Below are 22,146 nucleotides of genomic sequence, written 5' to 3'. Positions count from 1 at the left end.
ACATTGCCTTTTTATTCAAAAAAAGAAAAAAGGAAGAAGGAAGAAGAAAAAAGAAAAAAGACAGTAGTGAATGGGAAAGAAAGCAATCTTGCAGTATTAAATTTGGGAAAGTGTACCTAATTCAAACCCGTTTTAACATTGTACATTTCTTTACTTTCTTATGATGTGGAAGAGAACTGTATCCCTATCAGTTTGTGAAAGCAGTGGTCAAGCTGAATCTGATCTCATTTACTGAAGTGGTACAAATATTTTAAAAATCAGCAAGAGCTGCAAAAGCACTGGCTTTCAAATAAGACATTCATGGATGTTTTCAGAAACAGATGCAGCTGATTTAAAGAAATATTAATAGATTTTTTTCATACACACTAAGCATGAAAAAACTCCAAAATCCTACTGAAATCACTAATAACCATTCACAACTTCCACTAAAGCAGAAGTCAGATTGACACTGCTTTTAGAGGAAAACATGCAGATCCCCTCTCTGACAAGAGAAGCCTCACTTAAATAAGTCTTTCTATTTCAAATAACATACATGTAAGCAACATCCAGCTTCATGAACAGGGCTATTATAGAATAGCTGAGCACTCGTGCTCATGGTTAAAGTCTTTTTCTTACACTTTCCTTGAGTCGCAACCATTTCTTATTAGTGATGCAAGAAATCTTTGTCAGAAACAAAACAACAAAATAATGTCTACAACAGTATGCTAGTGTTAAATGCTTACATACCCAGTGCAAAACATAAAATTTGCATATCCTGTACCATATTGGTGTATATATTAAAATAAGACAAAATCTTAACCAAGGCTTTAAAATTTGCATTGTTACTGTGGTTTCATAAAGGCTATTTTCTCTACAGCTAGGACTACGGACAAGCCTAAACCTGAGGAAATAGATGGCTACATTCAGAAGTTCGGCAGAAGCAAAGCTTGAAACAAAAGCCTCTTTGGAAGAAGAGCCCTTAATTAGCCTAGTGGCATATTTCTCTGTGTTCTCGTGTGTTACAGCGGTGGTTACAGAGGGCACAATACATGTAGAGCTCTGGCTGCACTTCACATTGTTTTCAGTCTGACTTAAATCCACACTGCCATTCCCAGATGCTGTTCTGTGGCCTCTGGCTGTGGGTTCCCACTGATGCTGGCACCCCTGTTTGTTCCCCAGTGCCGAGAGAATTTCTCACCCAGGCAAAAACTAACACAGTGAAGGAGATGGTGTTCTCTGTGGCTTGGACACGTGTAGCAGAGCAGCCAAAAAGGAGTAATGGGATCATGCTGCTGGAATGGGGAGAGGGGGGAGAAGGGAGGAAGGGCTGAGCAATGTTAAATTGGCTTAATCTCACTGACTGACTGCTTTCTAAGGCCACAACCTCCATTTTATTTTGTATTTCTTTCAATTGGTATAACAACACTGAATCCAATGGTCAGATTTGATCGACTTCCTCGATAAAATCTCACAAGCACCATCTGGACTCCTGTGATAATCTACCCTGATTACTGCAACCATGTGTGTATAAACATTTTGAGCCCTTAAAAAAGAATATATGCACATATATTGAAAACCGTATATAGATTTTTTCCTTCCTTCCTAAATGTTTTCAAATTTTATGATGCTATGTGATGCTTTATGATGAGAACCAAACTTTTCTTATGCTCTTTATACCTACTTCCAGGTAATCATAGTGGCAAAGTTGAGACATTTAAAAAAACATATTATTTTTTAGCAAATCATATTTTCTACTTTGCAGGTGAAGGGAGAAAAAATGACACAGAAGCATTTCTCTCTTTCTAATGTATGCTACCTTGACAACTCATACTGCAAAGACAGCAGCTGTTAAGTATTTCCCTTTGCTTAGTGGAAAAGTCAAAATTATACTACTTTAAAGCAGAGTATGGTTAATTGGCATTCTTTTCTCTCAATAACTAATCATGTTCTTACCTGCCTTACTATGTTTTCAGAAGGCTATTTCTGGTTATTAACTACAACACAGATAAAAAGGGTTTCATTCTACGATGCACCACTTACAGGAATAATAATGGCTGTAAAAGGATAATAACAACAACAATTTCAAAAAGGTCCTAAAATTGTAAAGGTCTTCATAGCAGAGAATAAAATGCTATTTAATCAGATGGCACACATGTATTTAAGAATACCTTTTTTTCTTTATTTAGAAGCACGTTAATTAGAAACAATTTGCATCAAATATTCAGAACGTTAATGAATGCAGCAGTGGCAAGTTCAAGCAGGGGATGGATATAATCTTGATTCTATTATTGAACGTAAAGTAAAGAAAAAAAATATATGTCTGCTGTTACAGCCAGCAGAAAAGTAACCACATAAGAAGTGAACCATTTGGTTTGTAAGCATGAGAATGCAGATTTTCAGAGGACCAGCAGCTCTTACAAGCTTTCATGCTCTGAAAAATCGATCTGAGTAATTTTAGATAGTGTGAACTCACATTACATGTCTTAACATACTTTTTCTGGATAGGGGAACTAAGCCTGAAGAAAAACTAAACTGCTAGTAAGATAAACTATTTTTTTTCCCCTTCATTTGTATTTACTGCACTTGCACACTGTTCAGAAAAAAAAAAACAGGGAGTCAAGACACATGAAGTATGAAATGTGTTTTCTAATGAAGTGTGCAGTGTCACTTCTAGCTTAAGTGCACCATATTTATCCACTTAAATTATTTTGTTTTCTAAAACACATTTCTAATTTGACAGTAATAGTGTCTGAAAAGCCACATTTCTGAAACACACCACAAAAATCAGTCAGAATGTTTTAATAACTGAGTTATAGACACAGCCATCTCATGAGCTCCATCTCTTACCATGTGCAAGAAGGATTTAGGTCAAGTCTGCAATCTTTTCCAGCCATTCAAAGCTCATCAAGGAAGGGAAGCCTCGGTAACGCTGCTTATTCTGACACTTGCATTTTCATCCCTCATGATACAACTTAAAACTAGCCCAACGGGAATGAATGCGAACAGTGCCCAGAGCCTAATACAAGGGCTGTTTGTTCTTCTTCCAAGAAGTCTCAAAGAGTATGGTTGAAAACAAATTATATGGTCTTCGCAAATGAGGGGAGTATCAAAAATATTATCAACTACTGAAATATTAACTAGCTTGGTCGGTAATATTTCAATTTGTAATCACTGTGAAGGGATTTCTTTTTTCTGATTTTGTTTTGTTTTCTGAGCCTACCCGAAAACCAGCTTGACCCAAAGCGTTCAATCTTTGCTTAGATCACTAAGAAGATTAGAGGCTGTTTCCATCCACATTTGAGGTTCACAGAAAAAAAGGCATTACGTAAATACCGTAGCCTTGCCAGCTCCTTGGTCCAAATCACCCTCAATTGACTAGGAAACAGAGCATGTCAGCCAAATCAGTGTTAAGAGAAATTACAATTTAACCATCAGAAGAGATTAAGCAGCATTTCTTGGCTCTGTTTGAATATTAGGGACTACATACAATTACAGTGAGTACTCACAGTTGAGTCACCTCCTAATATCAAGGTAAGTTTTGCAAAACCATCTTTTTGGCGAAAGCAATAATGCAAACTTCACCAAAACATCTGGCATAGTGTTTGTATGAATGCACCCCAGAAAATAAAAGGATCTCTTTCTCCCATGGCAAAGCTATTGATATTATGCAAATAGCACTTCCATCCTGCAAATGCCAGGCCTGTTAAGTGATCTAAAGCACTGGAGAATTAACATAAGACTTAAAAGATGTACCTTTTCCTTAGCCAAAAGGAGAAAAACTACTTTTAACTAATAGATCACTGAACATGCAACTGGGCAGGGCATTAGCTTCATCCCCTGCAGGACAGAACTGCAGCAGGCTCAGATAATATAACTGAGCTTGAGCTGTTTTCCCAAATTGAAGTTATTTTCAGGAAGATTTTATCTCCATGCAAATGAACCAGATGTTGTGACTCTTTGGGGGTGGGTTGTTTATTTTTATTTTAATACATGTATCATTTTCATAGAATCACAGAATCCTTACAGTGGGAAGGGACGTCTAAAGGTCACCTAGTCCAACTCCCCTGCAATGAACAAGGACACCTACAGCAGATCAGGTTGCTCAGAGCCCTGTCCAGCCTGGCCTTGAACACCTCCAGGAATGGGGCATCCACCACCTCTTTGTGCAACCTGTTCCAGTGCCTCACCACCCTCATTGTAAAATATTTTTTCCTTATATCTAACCTAAATCTACTCTCTTTAAGTTTGAAACCATTTCTACTTGTCCAATCACCACATTTTATTGCTATTAATGTGAACTTCAAGGAGCCATCTGCCTCACCAGGAAAAGCAGTCTTACTGAAAAAAAAACCCACCTGTCTATTTACAAAATTCAACCTAGCACTTTGTTCAACTTTATTATTATTCAGAACAAAGTTAAGGAGTAAGACATGTTTTGACAGGAGTCTAGAAGATGTTTCTGTCTGCTATGACCACCTTTGTACATCCTATAAGGGAGCTTTGCTCAGTGCAAGTTCAAAGGCAGCTGTCACAGCAGCTGGAGTTGCTCACCCAGCTGTTGCTCTCCTGACCTTTCTGGACAGAGGTTTGCCCCAGCTCCTCAGCAGGCCAAGGATGAGCTGTTCCCTGAGGTAATGTGAGAAAGGACTTCAGGGGAAGACTAACAAGGTAAGACCATGCTAACACAACAGGGATGGGAGCAGAGTAGCTGTTAACCCATAAACTCAATGAACAAATTCATAGAAAGTACAGAAAGTATTCACAGAAAGATACTATTCCTGGAAAGCTACCTTCAGAAGCTTTTATAAATTTTAAATAGATATTTAAAATGATCTTTTCAAACAGGATGTATACAGTTCTAATCATCTAATCAGACACTCAACACATAGCAAAAACTGATCGTGTCTCTTTAACAGACTTTTATGAGACCTATCTTACGAGAGAAAAATATCCCTTGCTTCACTCATGTTATTCATGTCATCACTTTTTGGCAGTACATGTATTTGTGTTTTCAAGGATGAAGCACGCAGGAAGAGTCAAATTAGACCAGAAATCTCTGCTGAGCACCTTGAGAACTCACAAAGAACTGCACCCACTTCCATCAAACCAGACTGATGCATTAGTTTCACAGAAACAAGTTTGATGATTCCCACTAACTCTTATGCTTTTGTTGCTCTCTATTATGTTTAAACAAACAAACAAACAAACAAATTAAAAAACAAGTTTTGTTACTTACATACATTAACTATATTTTACATTTTATGTGTACCCAAGACAATTCCTCTTTCCTTAATATGGTCTGGGCCAGCCAAAAGGTTGGGCACCCGTGTTCTAAATGATTCTCCCCACAAAATGGCTTAATATACACATGAAAAGTTATGAGGGTACAGTACACAAAGTGCTTGGGAAGGGCTGCACTTTTTATCCACTGCATTTATTTTTAAACTTTTTTTTTTTTAATTGTATTTCAAAAGCACAACTTGAGCAATTCAACAACGCTTGGTATGAAACTCATGCACAGTAAAAGCACTCTTCCCAAATATTTTCCTCTACACAGAATATCCACCCTGACACCATTTTTTCCAGGTACCCATTTGCTTGAGGCGCCGAGTGCTACAATTCACTTTCTTAAACGTAGCAACTATTTGAAAATAGTCTTAACTACTTTTCCATGATATTAAGCCAAATTTAAGCAGTGATGATAATCTTGATAAAATTTCAGTAAGACAACAACTCACTGAACTGCCTAATTTATAAACTGGAATCTTTTCCAGCAACAGAAACAAAGATGAAGGTGGTGTTCATCCTGTTACATTTAAATGATTCTATCTTCAGGGGGGAAAACAAAAGTCTTACAAATATTTAACACAATTGCTAACACTTGAGACAGGAATTAGAACTTTCACATGTGCTAAGAAAAGGAAATCACACTAAAGTATAGATTAGAGACTACATTTAAATTGTCAGCATAATCCCATATTTTTCACGATCAGTGATCTTCTATATTACCTTTCTAAGCGATCTGATCTTTTGACTATCAGAATAAGGACTTCAAATGAAGGTCAATCTCTGTTTCTGTGAAGTGATATTTCCACTGGACAATTTGAAAATGTTATGTTTTACAGTCAAACCAATTTTATGTGCTAGTGCAGGTTTCCTGACAAAGCTACATTCAAGTTTTCATTTCTTCCTGAAAGCTATTTAGCTATTATTACAGCTCAAATATACCCCCAGCATACAGCTGTGCTAGAATGCATGTTACACGTATTGTTAGCCTGTTTTTCTGCAGTGCCCTCTGCACTAACAACATCCTGTTTCCCAAAGGAGATGGTTTCAAAGGAGCCAATTAAGTGAAAACCAATGCAGTATTCTCTGTTAGTTTCAGAGAAATCACACTCTGTTGTTTTTTAGCAGAATAATGTTGTTGTTTTTAGCAGAATAATGAAGGAATTAATAGAAATATGCTGTAATCTGAATTTGCTGGCTCTTGTTCTTTGACTATTCAGTGGCTCATAAATGGGATTATTGATGAGCAAGGGCAAAATCCTACAAATGATATTTTTCCCATTCTTCTACATGAAATGTCAGCCCCTGCAACATACAGCAAAGCCACTGGTTAGCCTGTCAGCAGCAACCATTTTCTAAAGCTGTCTGCTTCACAACAAGGCAGGAGCTCTGTGCACATTCAGCAGCTCTCATCTGTACCACTCACATTCTGCCTGTCGTGCAGAGCACCATCCCCAGGGATGGGACTGAGGCATCTGGGTAGAAAGCTACCTTCAGAAGTGGAGTAGAAGATAGATGGGGAAACATGATAACATTGGATAATTAAAGGGGAAGGGGAATGTCTGTACATATTAACAGGGTTACCTGTGCAGCTGTTTAGCTAGAAGCCCATTAAGTTGTGGAACCACCCTTTACATTATTAAATAACTTAGACCCAAACAACAGATAGCAGAAGGTTGCACCCCTGCCCTGTAACTTGTTTGGCTGTCAAATGTGCTTCCCAGGCCCTCCTTAGAGCTGGTGGGTGCTTCTCACTGGAACTGCTGCTGCTCAGCAGAGAATTGACTTGGTTTTGTACCCAGCTGCTTGGTATGTGCAGCAGGGCATACACCCTTCTATTCTCTTCTTCTCAAGCCTCTGTACAAGCATATGAAGCGGCCTGAGCTTTCAGAAACTGTGTGAACAAAATAGGGCATCTCTGGAAAAACAGTAGAAAATAAAGAACAAGAGTAAGAAAAAAATCATCAAAAGGCAACAAAACAACTGGGAATAACTCTCAGCACAGAAACAAAATCTGATACACATATAAAAAGGAAGGAGAGCAACGTGGAAGGAAAGTTGTTTCCATACCAATTCTCCCACATTACCCATTAATCTCCTTATTAAGCAGTTCAGATGTTTGGATACTTACTAAATGAGAGACAATACATTAATGTAAAGCAGTTTTATTCACAAACCACTTAAAATCCAATTAAAATATATCAACTAAAATAAAAACATGCACTTTCCTTGGCAGCAATTTGCAGTTCATGTATAGAGCTTTAAAATGTATGTGTGTGGGAAGCTTGTTTATTTTTATGTAAAGTGCTGAAACTTCCCTCAGCAGGCATAATAATAATTTGCTTTCATGTTTTGTCCTGAAGCATGGCTTTTCATTCCTATCCAAAAAAACAGATTTCCAGCTGCTTAGCCAAACAAACTGCATCACTAAACATGACAGCTTTTAAACTTCACCTCCAATGCATAAAGCCAGCAACTTCTAACCAGTCTCATTTTGCTTTCATTACATCTCAGCATATGGAAATCCATTCCTTTAAGTGTGCCCTCTCCTTATTTGTAATGCTTTTGTCAGGGAAATCAAGTCTTGAAACTCTGATGGTTCCAGAAAACAAAGAAAATTTCTTCTTCCTCTTCTAAGAAAGTATGCTTAGATTTTTAGCTACCAAATTTAAACTGCAATTATCTTATAAAGCATATCAGTTACATAAATGTTAATATTTAAAACATACGCCACTTTAAGGTAAGTTTGAAGGAAACTGCTTAATCCACAATTTATTGTGCCTTCATTACAAAGAAAGCATTGTATTTCCGAACCAAATATATATCCTTGCTTATTCAAGCATAAGAAGATATCTGAGACAGAAAGGGAAAGGTGTTATTTTCTCCTTAACTCAGTCTGTTTCAAGAGATGGAGAGCTTTATTGTCCACTTTCTCTATGTACACTCTATTCCTGGAAATTACCTCGAGTATGGTAATTGCTAGAAATTGAATTATCTAGCATCAACGGGCTTGACGTACGCCCTATAGGTAGGTGGGATTAACCACCTGAAGGGGCTGCAGATGGTGTTTGTATTGCCCTGACTGCTCAGACACTTGAGGGAAGGGCAGCTTCACAGCTTTTCTTTATAGCTTCCCCAATTTTCTTGCCAACAGAAGTAGAAGTAGCAACAGAAGTAGAACCACCATTCTGTCACACATGCAAGACCACATTAGGTACCCAAACCAGTACCAAGTCTACGTTGCATGTATTCTCCTATCACTGTGACTCTGAATTACTATTTCTCTTTTGCTGGTGAAGAACTGAGGCCAATACTGAATTGGTCAGGATCCTCTTTCTGTTTAAGAAAATAAAAAACTTTGGCTCAAAGCCACAGTTGTTCAAATCATGTAGAATACTACAGCATTTTACCATGATATCCCTGCTGTGTTAGTCTGTTTGTACTTCCATTTGCTACAAAAGATTTAAGTTTTCATACAAAAATTTAGAATGGAAAACTGTAGTGAATAATTACACATCTTGTAGTGTTTGGTGTTTTTCTTAGGTCCTGAACTCAAAAGAACACATATGGAACATAATTTTCATTATTTCTAATAAAGAGATCATGGAGATTCTAGGGCAATCTAAAGGCTGACCTCTTGCTACAGTCTTAAAATACATAAATTTTATTCTAATATCATAAATCATTGTGAGGGTGGAATAGGAATTAGTCCTTCTTTCTAATAAGGATGAACAATACATAACACAAGCTTAAAACCTAAAGATCCAAAGAAAGAGATATTCGCTCCTGCTAACTAAATTCAGAACTCTTCTTCTTCCCTAATTTTGTCTATTTCTTTTCTAACAGTGAAAATGCATATTTCAAAATATGCCACCTGAAGAAGACAGCAAAGCACTGGCCAATGTCTGACTGCAAAAATTAAACAAAGCTTGTTGCATTTTTGAAAATGCATTTGCATTTTCAAAATACTGAGCATTTTTTGTGAAATGAAAGTCCTTTGTATACTCAAAAAAAGGGCACTACTTAATGTGTTTGATGAGTATTTCCAACTCTTGTTACCTTGTTTTTAAATCAGATATAATAATTTTCACTTTACATTATTTCAACCACATCAGGTAAGTCTTATCATCCTTATCCATGAAAGAGTCTCATAGAAACAAACATGTTCCATGGTTAAATGGGTATGTTCTTAGCAGAATACAGTTAAGAGGGGGAAAAAATACACACTACAACCTAGCTATGAGCTTCCTCTTCATCAACATCATGCTATCTGAGGAGAAAAAGAGAAAATGGAGGGAGGCTAATTACTTTCCTAGTTCTGCAATTAAACAGCACAGGAATGCTTTTTTTCAAACATACCTCTCAAAATAATTAAACCTTTTTGTGCCAAGTGTTCTAAGGACCTGTGCCACAGATAATTATTTACCTGTTCTCAGTTACATATCATGAAAGACATATCTCTGCAAGTGAGGCAGGAACTCCCAAGCTCAGTTTTTCAACTTCAAAGTTAGCCTTAAAACCACTGGCACTTGCAGCAGCATCTACTCCACGTCAATTTAGATAGATGCCTTTTAATGATACTTTTGCCAACCCCTTTCAAAGCAGAAATATGAAAAGGCATTGAATCTCTGTAAGCTAATTAATACTGTAATGATCTCAATCTACAGAGAGTAAGGTTATCAACGTGGTGATCACAGAAGAGCACTCTCCTGCATGCAGTCAAAGACCAATTGTTTCTCATTGGTAACTCCTTTCTGTAGTGACATTGTTCATGACAGAGACATTTTTAAGGACAAAACTTGAGGGAGCTATTATAAGAATAAATAAGAGCAAAGTACGGATAACCAAAGACGCAAATGCAGGAATCTATTTCAAACATTCCTACCTTAGGCAAGACAAAAGGCAGTTTAGCATCAGATTTGTATTGAAGGGCTTGACTGTGATGGATGGAGGAACAAATCTAAGATGCAGGCAAACTGTCCCAAACTGGAGTCTGTTGACAGCTGTAAGCTGGATTTAGAAGATCATCACATCTACAAGAGCCTAGTGTAAAACTGATGAGTGCTAAAGCTTGCAGCCAGCAAAGACAGTTGAAAATATAACTGTCATGTCAAAAAGTCCCAGATGAAGTGGTTCCACAGGACTTTTCGCCAGTATCATTAAATATACTTTGGGGTCCCAAAAGAAGAAAGACTTGAAGTGCAAATAGGGAGGGGAGGAAGACAAGGGGCTATCCCAGTTCCCTCAAACTCCATAAGACGCCAGCAGGGAGCTGCCAAGAAACCATCTTGTTCAAAGAATCTTTATTAAAAGGCCCCAACTGTTGCTAAATTAACCTCAGAGAGAGGTTATCTTTACCTGCCCAGGTGGTAAAGAAAATTACTAATCACGTTACTGTGGTAGGCACATAAGACAATAGAGATTAGTGGGGGATGGATGGCCTACTTACCTTTCCTGTTAACTCACCTCAGCAGTTTGCTCACTTGCACCCAGGCAGGATTAATATCTGGGAGATTACAGGACTCTCCGTCTTCATTTTTTCACAGAGGGAAGTGTCCCAGAGGTGACAGACACTGTCCTGCTTTAACTGATTGCTCTACTAGACTAAGCGGGCAGAGCGGTGCCATGTCTGCCACCAGGAAGGAGGAGGGCAGCCTTCATAGTCCCCCCTTCTCCTCCAGCTGCTTGTGACAAAAGCAGGCCCAGGGAGGGGAAAAATGCATATGTATTCCCATGGTGTTCTGAGGTACATTATTTGTAACTATTTCATGATTATTAGGAACTTTTTTGAAAGTTCCCCATAACTGGCATAGTGTGTAAGCAGTAGGCAGGGCCTCCCCAGTCTAAAATGGCCAAAGTGGAAGCCAACATTAAAGAGCCAGAAGCTCTGACATGAAAATTTCAGTGATCCTCCTGAAGCTGACACCCTGCACCTGGGTGGGCAATGCTTTTGGGCAAATGGCAGACATTCTTCATTGGAAAATCCAAGTATCTTGGCTCTCAATGCATGAAACACCGTTACCAGGACAACAAATTGCAATAAACACTCCCTCCTTTTCTCACCAACACATTCATATGTGAAGAAAACTAAAATCACACGTTTAAAATGAGTACAGTGGTTAATTTCAAAGTGAAGAAGACTACATATTGACCTCCACTACATTGCCCAGAATAAAAAAACAAGGCAACTCTTTAAGACACCAAATGAGATCACTTTAATTAATGAAACCTGTCCGTCTACCTAATTCATTTGAACACTTGTCATCTGTAGAGCAGCTTTAAAATTACACTAAAGGGATTTACACAAACCAGCTTTAGTTTCTTGAATGGGCTGAAGTACAGAAATCCCTTTACTTTCTACACAGGTTTATAAAAAATTAAATGCAAACAGAAGAGAAAAATTAAGCAACTATTTTTATATGCTGCCTGGAAAACATGTTTTCTACTTCATAACTTTGAGCCATTAAAAATATTTCTACTGTGACACAATTCCTCTGTCCAGACATGAAAAGACTTAATAAATCATGCTCACTAATACTCTCCTGAACTTTAGAGGTTTTTCATATGCTTTTTAGTATTACATGCTACCACAGAAGTGAAAGCTTTTTGTTTGTTTGTTTGTTTTTTTAAATAAAACAAACAACCAAACACTATAGCTTCTCTCTGCCCCAGTGCTGCCATGTTTTCAATTATCTTTTGATTTCAGTGGATTCAGGTCAGTGATATTGACATCTACCTGCGTGCAAATAAATACAAATGCAGGGACTTATAACACACGGTACAATACAGTACACTGATCAATTGTGAATTCATTAGAAGGAAACAGTTCATAAAGAGAGTTGGTTTTTATCTCATTAGCAAGGAGTTCTCACCTCATTAAAGCAAGTGTCAGTCTTACTGTTCATCTCCAGAAACTTAGGCATGCCAAAAAGGAAAAGTAAATACAATTATGACCTTCTTGTCTGGGCTTCAAGCTTGTTTTGCCCTAAGGAAAAGGCAGGTAAAAAGCGTAGTTCTCTGTTTTGGTTTAAATCACCCCAAGTATTTTGCTCTTCCTTGCCATCAGGAATTCAAAAACAATAAAACAAACTCCTTGTATATTTAGCATTTAAAATCAAGTTTCCATCCTCTTTATCCCAGAAGCAAATATGTGAATAAAACAAAAGGTTTTGTTCTCAGGAAAAAGACGTAAAAAGCAACTCTCTGTTTCCCATCCAACCGAGCTTGTAAGTGTCCCCTTTTATAGGCTATAAACAAGGCAAACTCAGAGCTGAGCACAAAGCATTGCTTCCACATGCACCTGGCTTCTCTCAGCATGAGCACTGTGCTCTCTGCCCATGCCAATCACCTAAATCCTTAGTTTACAATTAGCGATTGTTTTGAGTGTACCAGACAAAAAGTAGTGATGGATGCTCCTCATCCCTGCCAGTTCACTGTACCTCTCCATGCAAAACCCCTGAATTTCCATGCCTGCTGCCTTCACAAGGCTTCCAGGCTAATCTATATCTTCTCTTCAGTAAATGCTCTGCCAAACTTGGTATAGTCAAGTACCATTTTCTTTAGCTGCATAAGTTAATAAGTTATTAGCAAGGCTACCAGATGAAAAAATTCAAATAGTTTTGCACAACAAAGCATTCAAAATTCATCTGCAGAGATGCACAATCTTTGAGATTGCACAGCCCAAGCAGTATAGCAAGGCAAAGTGAAAATTTATTTAAGAAATTCACTAAGATAATCACCAAAAAAAACCCAAACAACCCTGCTTTTCTCATTGTGGTAATTCATTAAAGATATTTATTAATCAATCATTTAAAATACACTTTGGGCCATGCATCTTGTAGATAATAGTCTTTTGAAAGCCACCCTGTGAGTCTATTCCACTTACAATACTATTTAAGGATGTTGCAACTACATTTATTAAACAAAAACCTACTGTAAAGTTCCTCTAATTAAGAAATGCATAACATTCCCCATCTCCGAGACCAATCTTTGAGATAAATATGATATTCTAACTTCTAGATTCAGATCTCCAATGGCCTATTATCTAATATACAATTTATTTCTTTGTATCAAATGGCCTTATCTCATCTAAATATTTTTTTTCTAAAATACTACATGCAACAGTACACTAAGCAAAAGGGGAACAGAAAATAGAATCATGGTAACACAGTAATCAAGAGCATATTAAAACAATCATCTAGCTCAAACAGAGAGATTATTGTTTTGGAAAATTAGTGGTACTTTTAAGTCAATTCAAACAACTTTCCTCCAATGTTTCATTTCTTTTAATACTGTTACCAGTACTGAAATGAATTCACCAAAAGGAACTTTGCCTCAAGCTCAAGGCTCCCTATTGAATAATTCAAAAGCAAGGCAATCACAGTGGCTTAATTAAAGGGCCCCTGCTCAGTTTCTTCATTTTTCCCATATTGGTCTCATATACAATATGCCTCTATAAGAAATTAAGTAATTATGTAGCAACTACGCCGCTTCCATTTTTTTGACAATGCAATTAAATTATCCTCCATGTGACCCCACATTAGCAAAATTGACAACTGAGATACCCACATGAGCATCCTCAAATCCAGACATTTGTGTCCTGACAAGAACGGGAAAAGGTAAAGCTTCAGTTGGCACCTTTCTTCTTGACATGTCTCCAGCATGGGGTGAGGCTGAAATACCTCACAGAAGACAGCCTTGAAAATTTGTAACAGACCATGCTTGGAGACTCTGCCACTGGCATCTTTACTTCAGTCTGGAAGGGGCAAGATGTTCTCATCCAGAAAAATCAGTAGGCCTAATTAGTTCCTCCCCCCATAAATCCTGCTTCTCTAATGACCTTAGAGCATTATGGCTACAAGAACATTCATCCTGCCCCCTTCAATCACAAGCTCTATATGGACAACTTAAAACAGCAGACACAAGTTTATCTGCTGGTTTGAATATGGTCTGCAAGTACATCCATTGGGAATTTTCAACATGTAACATGGTATGAGAGAGTTGTGTGCAGCAATTCTGTATGCCATCATTAACATGTTAGTCTACTGAGACATATATCACATACATAACGTAAATGGTACAAGCAGTACTGGTAAGGTACAGCGAATACTCCCTAGGACATTATGTGGAATTCAAAGATAACCTGTGTCCTACAGACACAAGAAGATGCCACATGAATCTGCATAAAAACATCTAGCATTTCTGTACATTTTTCAAAGCAGCAGAAGGAGTCAGTAAAGTTAAAAGCTAAAAGTTATTTATAACACTGAAAATCCAAGATTGCAAAATCTACATGGGTAGAAACAAGATTTTAAGAACGATGAACTCTGCCAAACCCTGAAATAAGACAAGCTGCTGTCCTAGCCAATCTTTCTGAGCAGATCTACTGCCTTTACTATACTGATAGCGAATCTGAGAAATCCACTGTGGCCTTCTGTGCTCCTATCGGTTTCAATATCTGGACATATGCAAGGGGGGCATATGCAAGCTGATGAAAGGCAGATCAGAGCTGCTCTGGACAGCTTGCATCGCCAGCCTGCACTGCCTGGCCAATTGCCAGAGCTCCTCCACAGAGCAGAGGAGATTCAGGCCACTTTGGTAATTAATGGCAGCTCTACTCTGTTTTTTTTCTATTTTGTATGGATCACTATAGTGGCTCTGTGCTAACTGACTAACCATTACCCTGATTCCAAGCCATTAGTTAGAATTTCAAAATAATTCGATCAAACAAAACATACCTCATAAAAGTAAACATTCATTGATCTATTTTAGCCTCCAGAGTCTATTTTAGGCAGCTTTGGATAACACAGGTTCTTTGAGAATTCAGATTAAAGCTTATATTCTGATGCGTTATCTCTGACAGATTGCTTTGCACATTTTAGATACTTGTATTTTTAAAGAGAAATCCAGAGGTCTTTCACAGCAAATTGTGCCTTTTACACAGTAGTGACACCATTACCACTAAACACCATTAACAATAAAAAATCATTCCACCTCCACTAAAAATTAGAACTTTGTTTGCACCCATATATAAATTATTTACAGTAATTGCAACATAAAACAGAGGAGAAGTCCATGCCCAGCTCTGCTTCTTTTAGATGCTAAAAGGCCACACACAAATTTCAGACATATTCTAACCTACCAACATATAAAGATTATCTGAACACCCAATCTGTTTCCTGTTTTTGTTGGACAACTCTTTGGATTCCTCAGACTATTTTAGACCTTAGACAGGTTATACCAGTATAATTATGTGAATTATGGGTACAGGAGTTTTTTAACCAGTGTAGATACATTACTATGAGCTATAATGGGAAAGAAAAATTACAAAAGAAAGGTGACTTGGTTTTATGTTCCAGCCTGGACACCTCAATCCACCTAAGCCTGTGCTGATGCAAGGGATGTTTTAAGTGTTCTATGTAATAATAATTAATTACTTCTATGCAAAATCAGAAAAAAAAAACTAGGAACTGTGATCAATACAAAATTATTACTTATAATATTTACCTTTTACTTGCAGAGTTCCCAGGTGTCATCTGAGACAGCGGAAACATCTGTTTCCTCTGCAGATGTTTATAAAGTCCTCTGTATCAAAATCATGGTATTACTGTTATATGATTTTATTTTAACATCAACACATTGCTGTAGTGTACATGACAAAGATTGAAACGTGCAGAGATGCTTCTGCTTTTCCTGCACATTCTGTCCTCAGTTCTGCTCCCGGGACCCACAGAGCACAGGAGCTACATGCTGACTTCTGCCATGACAGCCCACAGGATAGTTTACTGGATGGTCCTTTAGTTGTGCCAGTACAAATGTTCAAAGGGCTTTACAGCAAAGCAGAGGAAGAAACTGACAGATTTAAAGAACAAAACAAAAACCTTTTTGGGATGCTTGACTAATATAGGTGATGTGGATTTCAGCCAATGTGACAGAGCAGACAGAAGAAACATGCTACAGTTTGAATGAACAGTCGTGACATACAAGATTTGGGCAAGAGAAAAATAGCAGATTTACTTCATTTTGAAGACAACTCGGAGTCAGTTCAAAGAATGGTGAAGAAATAAGAAAATGTCTGTGAACTTACGTTGTTTTGTTAAGACACATATATTCCTTTGTTAACTAAATCCGAGCGATTGCTCTTCTAAACCTTCACAGCATCTGTCTGAAGACCAGTAGTAGCTGACACAACAAGGTGTACCCTAGGTCAGCATGCCTTGGGAAGGTGGGAGCCCAAAAGGGAATGCTTTTAAGCTGCCTGAACATGGGTGGTTGAGTCCTTAGGACTTTACACTGCTGAACACAGAAGTCTAATTTCTGTAAAGTGGCACAGAGAGAAGTGGCCAAAATGTTCAAGGACCAGAAACTCTGCTATGAAGATTTCAGTGAAGATTCTGGCCAAGGAGTGTGCCAAAACAAGCCACCTTCCTGTTCCAATCATCAACCATAGAGGTCCATTCTTGGTGGCTCGAACTCCTCAGGGGGTTCCATATCACACCAGAATGACACGGGGCTAGTGTTTACAAAATCATTTTGGGATGTTTGGGTTTATTTTTAGATTATAAATAGTTCAAGTGCAAACATAAAGGAGAGTCCACCTCCCTCAAAACTTAATAGATACAAAAACTAGATATTGGCACTTCCAAGAACACAACAGTTGGCTCAGGAAGTTCCCCAACATTAGATAAAGTGTCTCAGGCATTAGGGCTGTGTGTACAACTGAAAATTCAAAGAGAGATGATGATTAATTTTCAGTCAGCGCAAAAGGACTTCCAATCCACTGATTTCAACATCTCGCCTCGTCAACATACAAGAGATGTACATTAACTTTTTTTCTAAAACAAGATCCACCAAAACAAACACTGGCATGTGATATTTGAGTATGCTAAGAACAGGATTCAAAGGCAGAGACCTGATCACTTGTTATAAGCAGACAATTGGGACACTGCTTATCATCTCAGTAAGGTTCTAAAATACTCAGTTTCAGAGAGTTACAGGCTGTGCTGCAAGTTGCCTGTTTCGAAATGACACATAAATACAGTTCAGCAGGCTCATATAAAATTGCTAAAGCCAATCCAATTCTGAATAGAATTACACTTGCAAAAAGCTGCACCTTACCTATTCTAACCTCATGATCTAGGTTATGGGCCTTCATAACACAAATTCTTTAACTGTCATAATACCCAGATTTGCTTTTAACTGTATTTTCTGGTTCCTCTCAGACATTGCACTCATATGTACCACATACATGACAATAACATATGTCTTCAAACTCAGTATGGTGCCTCCAAAACACGTGATCTTTTCATCCCACCTGTAATTGCATGAAAACAGAACATATTCTTCTTTTACTCAAATACTCAACACATGCCATAGATAGTTGAACTGTACTACCAGTACTGAAAACAAAACACAAGCAGATCAGTATCATCACAGTAAATTTCAATTCTTTCCAGCTGAGAGGAGACAGTCCACACTTGAACTACCAAAATATGAATCAACTAAATTGGCAAATTCACTTTAGAGACCAATGCCAATGATTACAGGACAAGTCAAATAGCTACATTATGGGATGTTTTTTTTCCACAGAAACATAACTTACTCTTCCTCTTTTTTTATGAGCAAAGCACACATGCTAATTTCTGCCAATAAAATACTGCAAACTGCACTGTTGTTTACACTGGTTATAGCATGATAACACAATACTGCAACATGCTGCTCTATAAATAACATTCATGCAAATTAAAAGGTTAGCATGGAGATTTCTTAAGTATGAGTTTTGTTTAGAAAAGGGCCTAGGTCACTAATTTATCTCTGTGAAGCAGCAGTTGCATGACAGTTAATTTTTGGTCAGAATTAACTAACACTGTCATTGAACTACCTCAGAACAACTTCTTAGTGAGGCCCAGGTCCAGAGGCCACTGAGCACCCTGGGGCCACCCACCTATATTTGTCTCTGGCAGAAGGTGTGGCTCAGCCACGTGTCAGTTTCCTGCAAAAGCTAAGTTACTTTCAGGTTGAAAACGTAAGTAGGAGTAGGATATGGGGGATTGGAACTACATGATCCTTGAGGTCCCTTCCAACCCGGGTGATTCTGTGATTCTGTGATATTGGTTCATGAAGACCAGTGCCTCCTTGCATGTCTTGTAAGAGATGTAAAGAGAAAGACAGTAGAAAAGAGGTCTGTGTACATCTTGAAGATGTACCTCTTCTATGAAGAAGAATTAAGCTAGGAGCTAGTATGGTCACTAACAAATTCATCTATAGTAAATAATACAATACAATAACTCATCAAAGCTGGAAGAAATGACTGAACTAAGCTAGAACTAGGACTGCAGCTCAACCCAGCAAATACCCGAACAGAATAAAACTTGGTATCAAATGGATTAAGGAAGCTTATGGAGCTTTATTCATATGGAATGTGAAGAGGTTGCTGACCTAGAATAAAAGGCAGCACTAGAAATGAGCTTAGGGATGGGGCTCAGGCCAGCAGATGTTGCTGAGCTGAAGCTTAGAAAGCACCTCCAGGTTAACATGAGAAATGGTGCTGGATTAGACCATCTGACTGCAGAGATCTGTGAGATCAGGAGCGAGATAATGCTAAGATTAGGAGGAGAATTAGAGTTTGAGCATGATCTGGAAGAGGCTGATGCATCATCTTGTTTCAATATCAGGGAGGGCCACGTGCCATGATAAGATGCCACAACAGGACTCTCCACACCCTTAGCAAGCCTAACACACCTGCCAGGCCCACTCTGCATATATCCTCTGTTGACACAAAGCTATGTGTGTGATGTAAATTTGATGCACTCCAGACCCCTTTAGCCTACTTTGTAAGTTCTTGTATAGTGTGTAATAAACCAGAATATATGGATTTCCCATACTACATGTGAACAGGTACTGCCTTTCTTGTGTGCATATGCTGTGGATGAGGACAGGCAAGAATACCCCAGAAACAGAAAGCAGCTGCCTGAAAATATCCAGTCCTTATTGTTTCTATTTCTTCCTTCATTTGCACCAGATCTACCAGGTCTGAAACATATCAAAGTCAAAAAAGTTAAATGTGGCAAATAGTATCTCCTCTCTTCATAGATACAGTCTTTAAAACAGTCAATCAAGTCTACATAGCAGATTGGTCCTGCCAAGGAAATCAAAAGCCAGATCAACCAAACATACAGACTTGCATCAGAAAAGCCCATCTATGTCTTCTCCAAAAAAAGCAGCTTTGCCAGCACTGACCTTGGCAGAACCATTAAGAACTCTTTTCTCAATTCTTGGGAATAGATATCCACCACATTACTCAGAATTTTCCACATCAGGGGCGGGTTCAGGATTGACTTTACCTAGTTTAGATTACAGCAGAACTTGACACATATATTACCTATCTCTGTGTTTTAATCTCAATACTGGCTCACCCACATTAACAATCTACAGGAAAATTCAGATTTAGTGGTAAGAGAGACACTGAAAGTCACAACAAGGATCTGAGACACAAGTCTTATAAGGAGCAGCTAAAGGGACTGGGATTGTTCAGTGTGGAGAAGAGGCTGAGAGACCTCTATGACTACTTGAAAGGAGGTTGTAGTAGTGAGCTGGGAGTCAGTCTCTTCTCCCAGGTAACTGGTGACAGAAAGGTGGTGAGGCACTGGCGCAGGCTGCCCAGGGAAGTGGTGGAGTCACTGCCCCTGCAGGACTTCAAGAAACAAGCTGATGTTGCACTGAGGGACATGGGTTAATGGGCATGGTGGTGATGGGTTGGTTGATGTTTGGACTTGATAACCTCAGAGGTCTTTTCCACCTTAATGATTCTGCAATTCAATGACACTTTTTGGAGAAAGATGAAACGCATAATCCCATTTCAAGGACAAAATCATGTCCACACCAGAGACTATATACTTAAAAATTTTAAAAATCAGTACAAGTATCATGCAGCCCACCTCCACTATTTTTCAGGCTTGCAATTTGAAGAATGCAGGGTAGGCAAAAATGATTGAAAAATGACGAACAAGCAAACCTGCTTCAGCATTCATTACAAACTGCAGAGGAGAAAGCTTCACAGTGAGTGGTGCTAGGAATTACAATAATGATGCCTTATGGTCACAAGACCACACACTACTGTTGTGCAAAAGTCAGTGGGTAAATTAGGGTGTAGCCTGCAATGTGGCTTAGCGCTGGAGGGGAAAAAAAGTCACATCCAAAACATGGCCTTATCCTTGAAAAGGTTTGAAGTCAAGAAAAAAGAATATCGCAAACTTGCACAAATGTAAAAAGTGACAAGAATGATAATGCTGTTCTAGTACTGTCAATGAATTAATGACGCAGAGTAATAAAGGCAAGTCACGGAGTTAAGCCTGCAGCAAATAACTTAGGTGAAAGCAACAACAGCAACAAAAGAGAATTCTGAGGGAGCTGAAGTTAGGATGATGTAGAATTGACAGCTGAAATTCATTCAGCTCATTGAACTGATATCACAAAAGCAGTACATTTCCAGAATAAAAAGAAATAGATAAGCAAAAAATAACACAAGTTAAGATGCTGATTTTAAAACACATAAGTATGCAGATACCTCAGGCCAGTGGAGATATGCATTAATAAAGCCAAAACAGAAAGTCCAACATTCAGCAGTTCTTGGCTGAAGACTGACCAAACATTTTTTCATGCCCTCTCAGTTCCAGGCAAGTGTACCAGTGTAACTGAAAGATTTCAGAGAAGCTTTTCAAACTTATATTTTCTTACTTGCAGACATTAAGTAAAGAACGTGCAAAATAATTGTGCCTGCAAACCTCTCTGCACTCAGCTCTGCATTACAGGCTCTCTCCCTCTAGTAACCCAGCTTTGATTGTTTCACCACTTCACGACATTTGTACCAAACAGGGAGAAAGGGGATATATTGATTGCATCTATCCCGTACAGCACGGACATAAAACCATACTGTTTGGAGTAGCTCCTACAGGGGCTTAGCAGATTGCTCCTCCATGCCTTTGCTGCTGCTGGCCACGCACAAGGAAGTCACCTGGCAGCAAGGAGAGAAAAGCAGCCCTCACTTCCTCCTGCTGCCAGGGCATTAGCTCAGAAAGCCTCAGAGACAAGGGGCTTGAAGGTGAGAGTATGCCATCCAGCCTGGCCACCCCTTCAACTGCTCCCTTCATTGGTCCCTCTGACCTTTATTGTTTCTCTGAGGAGAGAAAAAAGGAGGCTTTACGAATTTAGCATTATTTTTGCTTAAGGGAGGAAAGGGAGGTGCCTTGGTCAGGGCAGTACATGTATAGAAGTCACTGTGCTGGGCTGGTAAGTGGATTGCAGTGAAGCGTGTAGAGCCCTGTCATGGTGAAAAGCAGGAACAAAGGGATGTAAATCCTCCAGAAAATGGCCAAATGGGAACACGCTGTGAAGTTTACAAGGAGTTGTTGTCAATGCTACTTTTCCAAATTTAAAATTTCCAATTTAAATTTCCAATTTAACTACATGTTCAAAAGCATCTCAAACAAAACCTATTCCCATTCTAACTTCCTGAGAAATTTCCTCTTTACTATCAGCCCATGAAAAGCACCAAGTTTCGGAGGAGTCTCTTTTCTGCATGCTAATACATCCTTATGTGCTATGCTGGATGTTCTGTTCCAGACTCTTCCGTGAAATGTTAAGCTTCTTATCCTTATGATGAGATATGAGTTGCACTTAAGAACAAGCAACATACAATGTTCAATCTAATTTTAACATGCTTATTAATATCTTTGTCTCGATTAGAGACTCTAAAATTTGTACTGAAGACTATTCTATAGAAAACAGAGGATAAAAAGCTTCTAAATCATTGTTCATGGCAGACCAGATAATACTGAAGAACCTGTTGCAATTAAAATTCCTAAACTGTATTTCTAAATCTCG

General features: G+C 38.4%; 1 protein-coding gene across 5 annotated transcripts in view; it reads right to left on the bottom strand.

The window, feature by feature from the left end:
• The window catches only part of SPIRE1 (spire type actin nucleation factor 1), a 124,055-nt gene that overhangs the window by 48,537 nt on the left and 53,372 nt on the right, over positions 1-22,146 (bottom strand). The window lies entirely within an intron of this gene.

Source organism: Tympanuchus pallidicinctus, unplaced genomic scaffold (assembly GCF_026119805.1).
Source record: "Tympanuchus pallidicinctus isolate F22 unplaced genomic scaffold, pur_lepc_1.0 scaffold5, whole genome shotgun sequence".
NCBI classification, from domain to species: Eukaryota; Metazoa; Chordata; class Aves; order Galliformes; family Phasianidae; genus Tympanuchus; species Tympanuchus pallidicinctus.
Note: the sequence above shows the minus strand (reverse complement) of the source record. Positions and strands in the feature narration are given on the sequence as shown.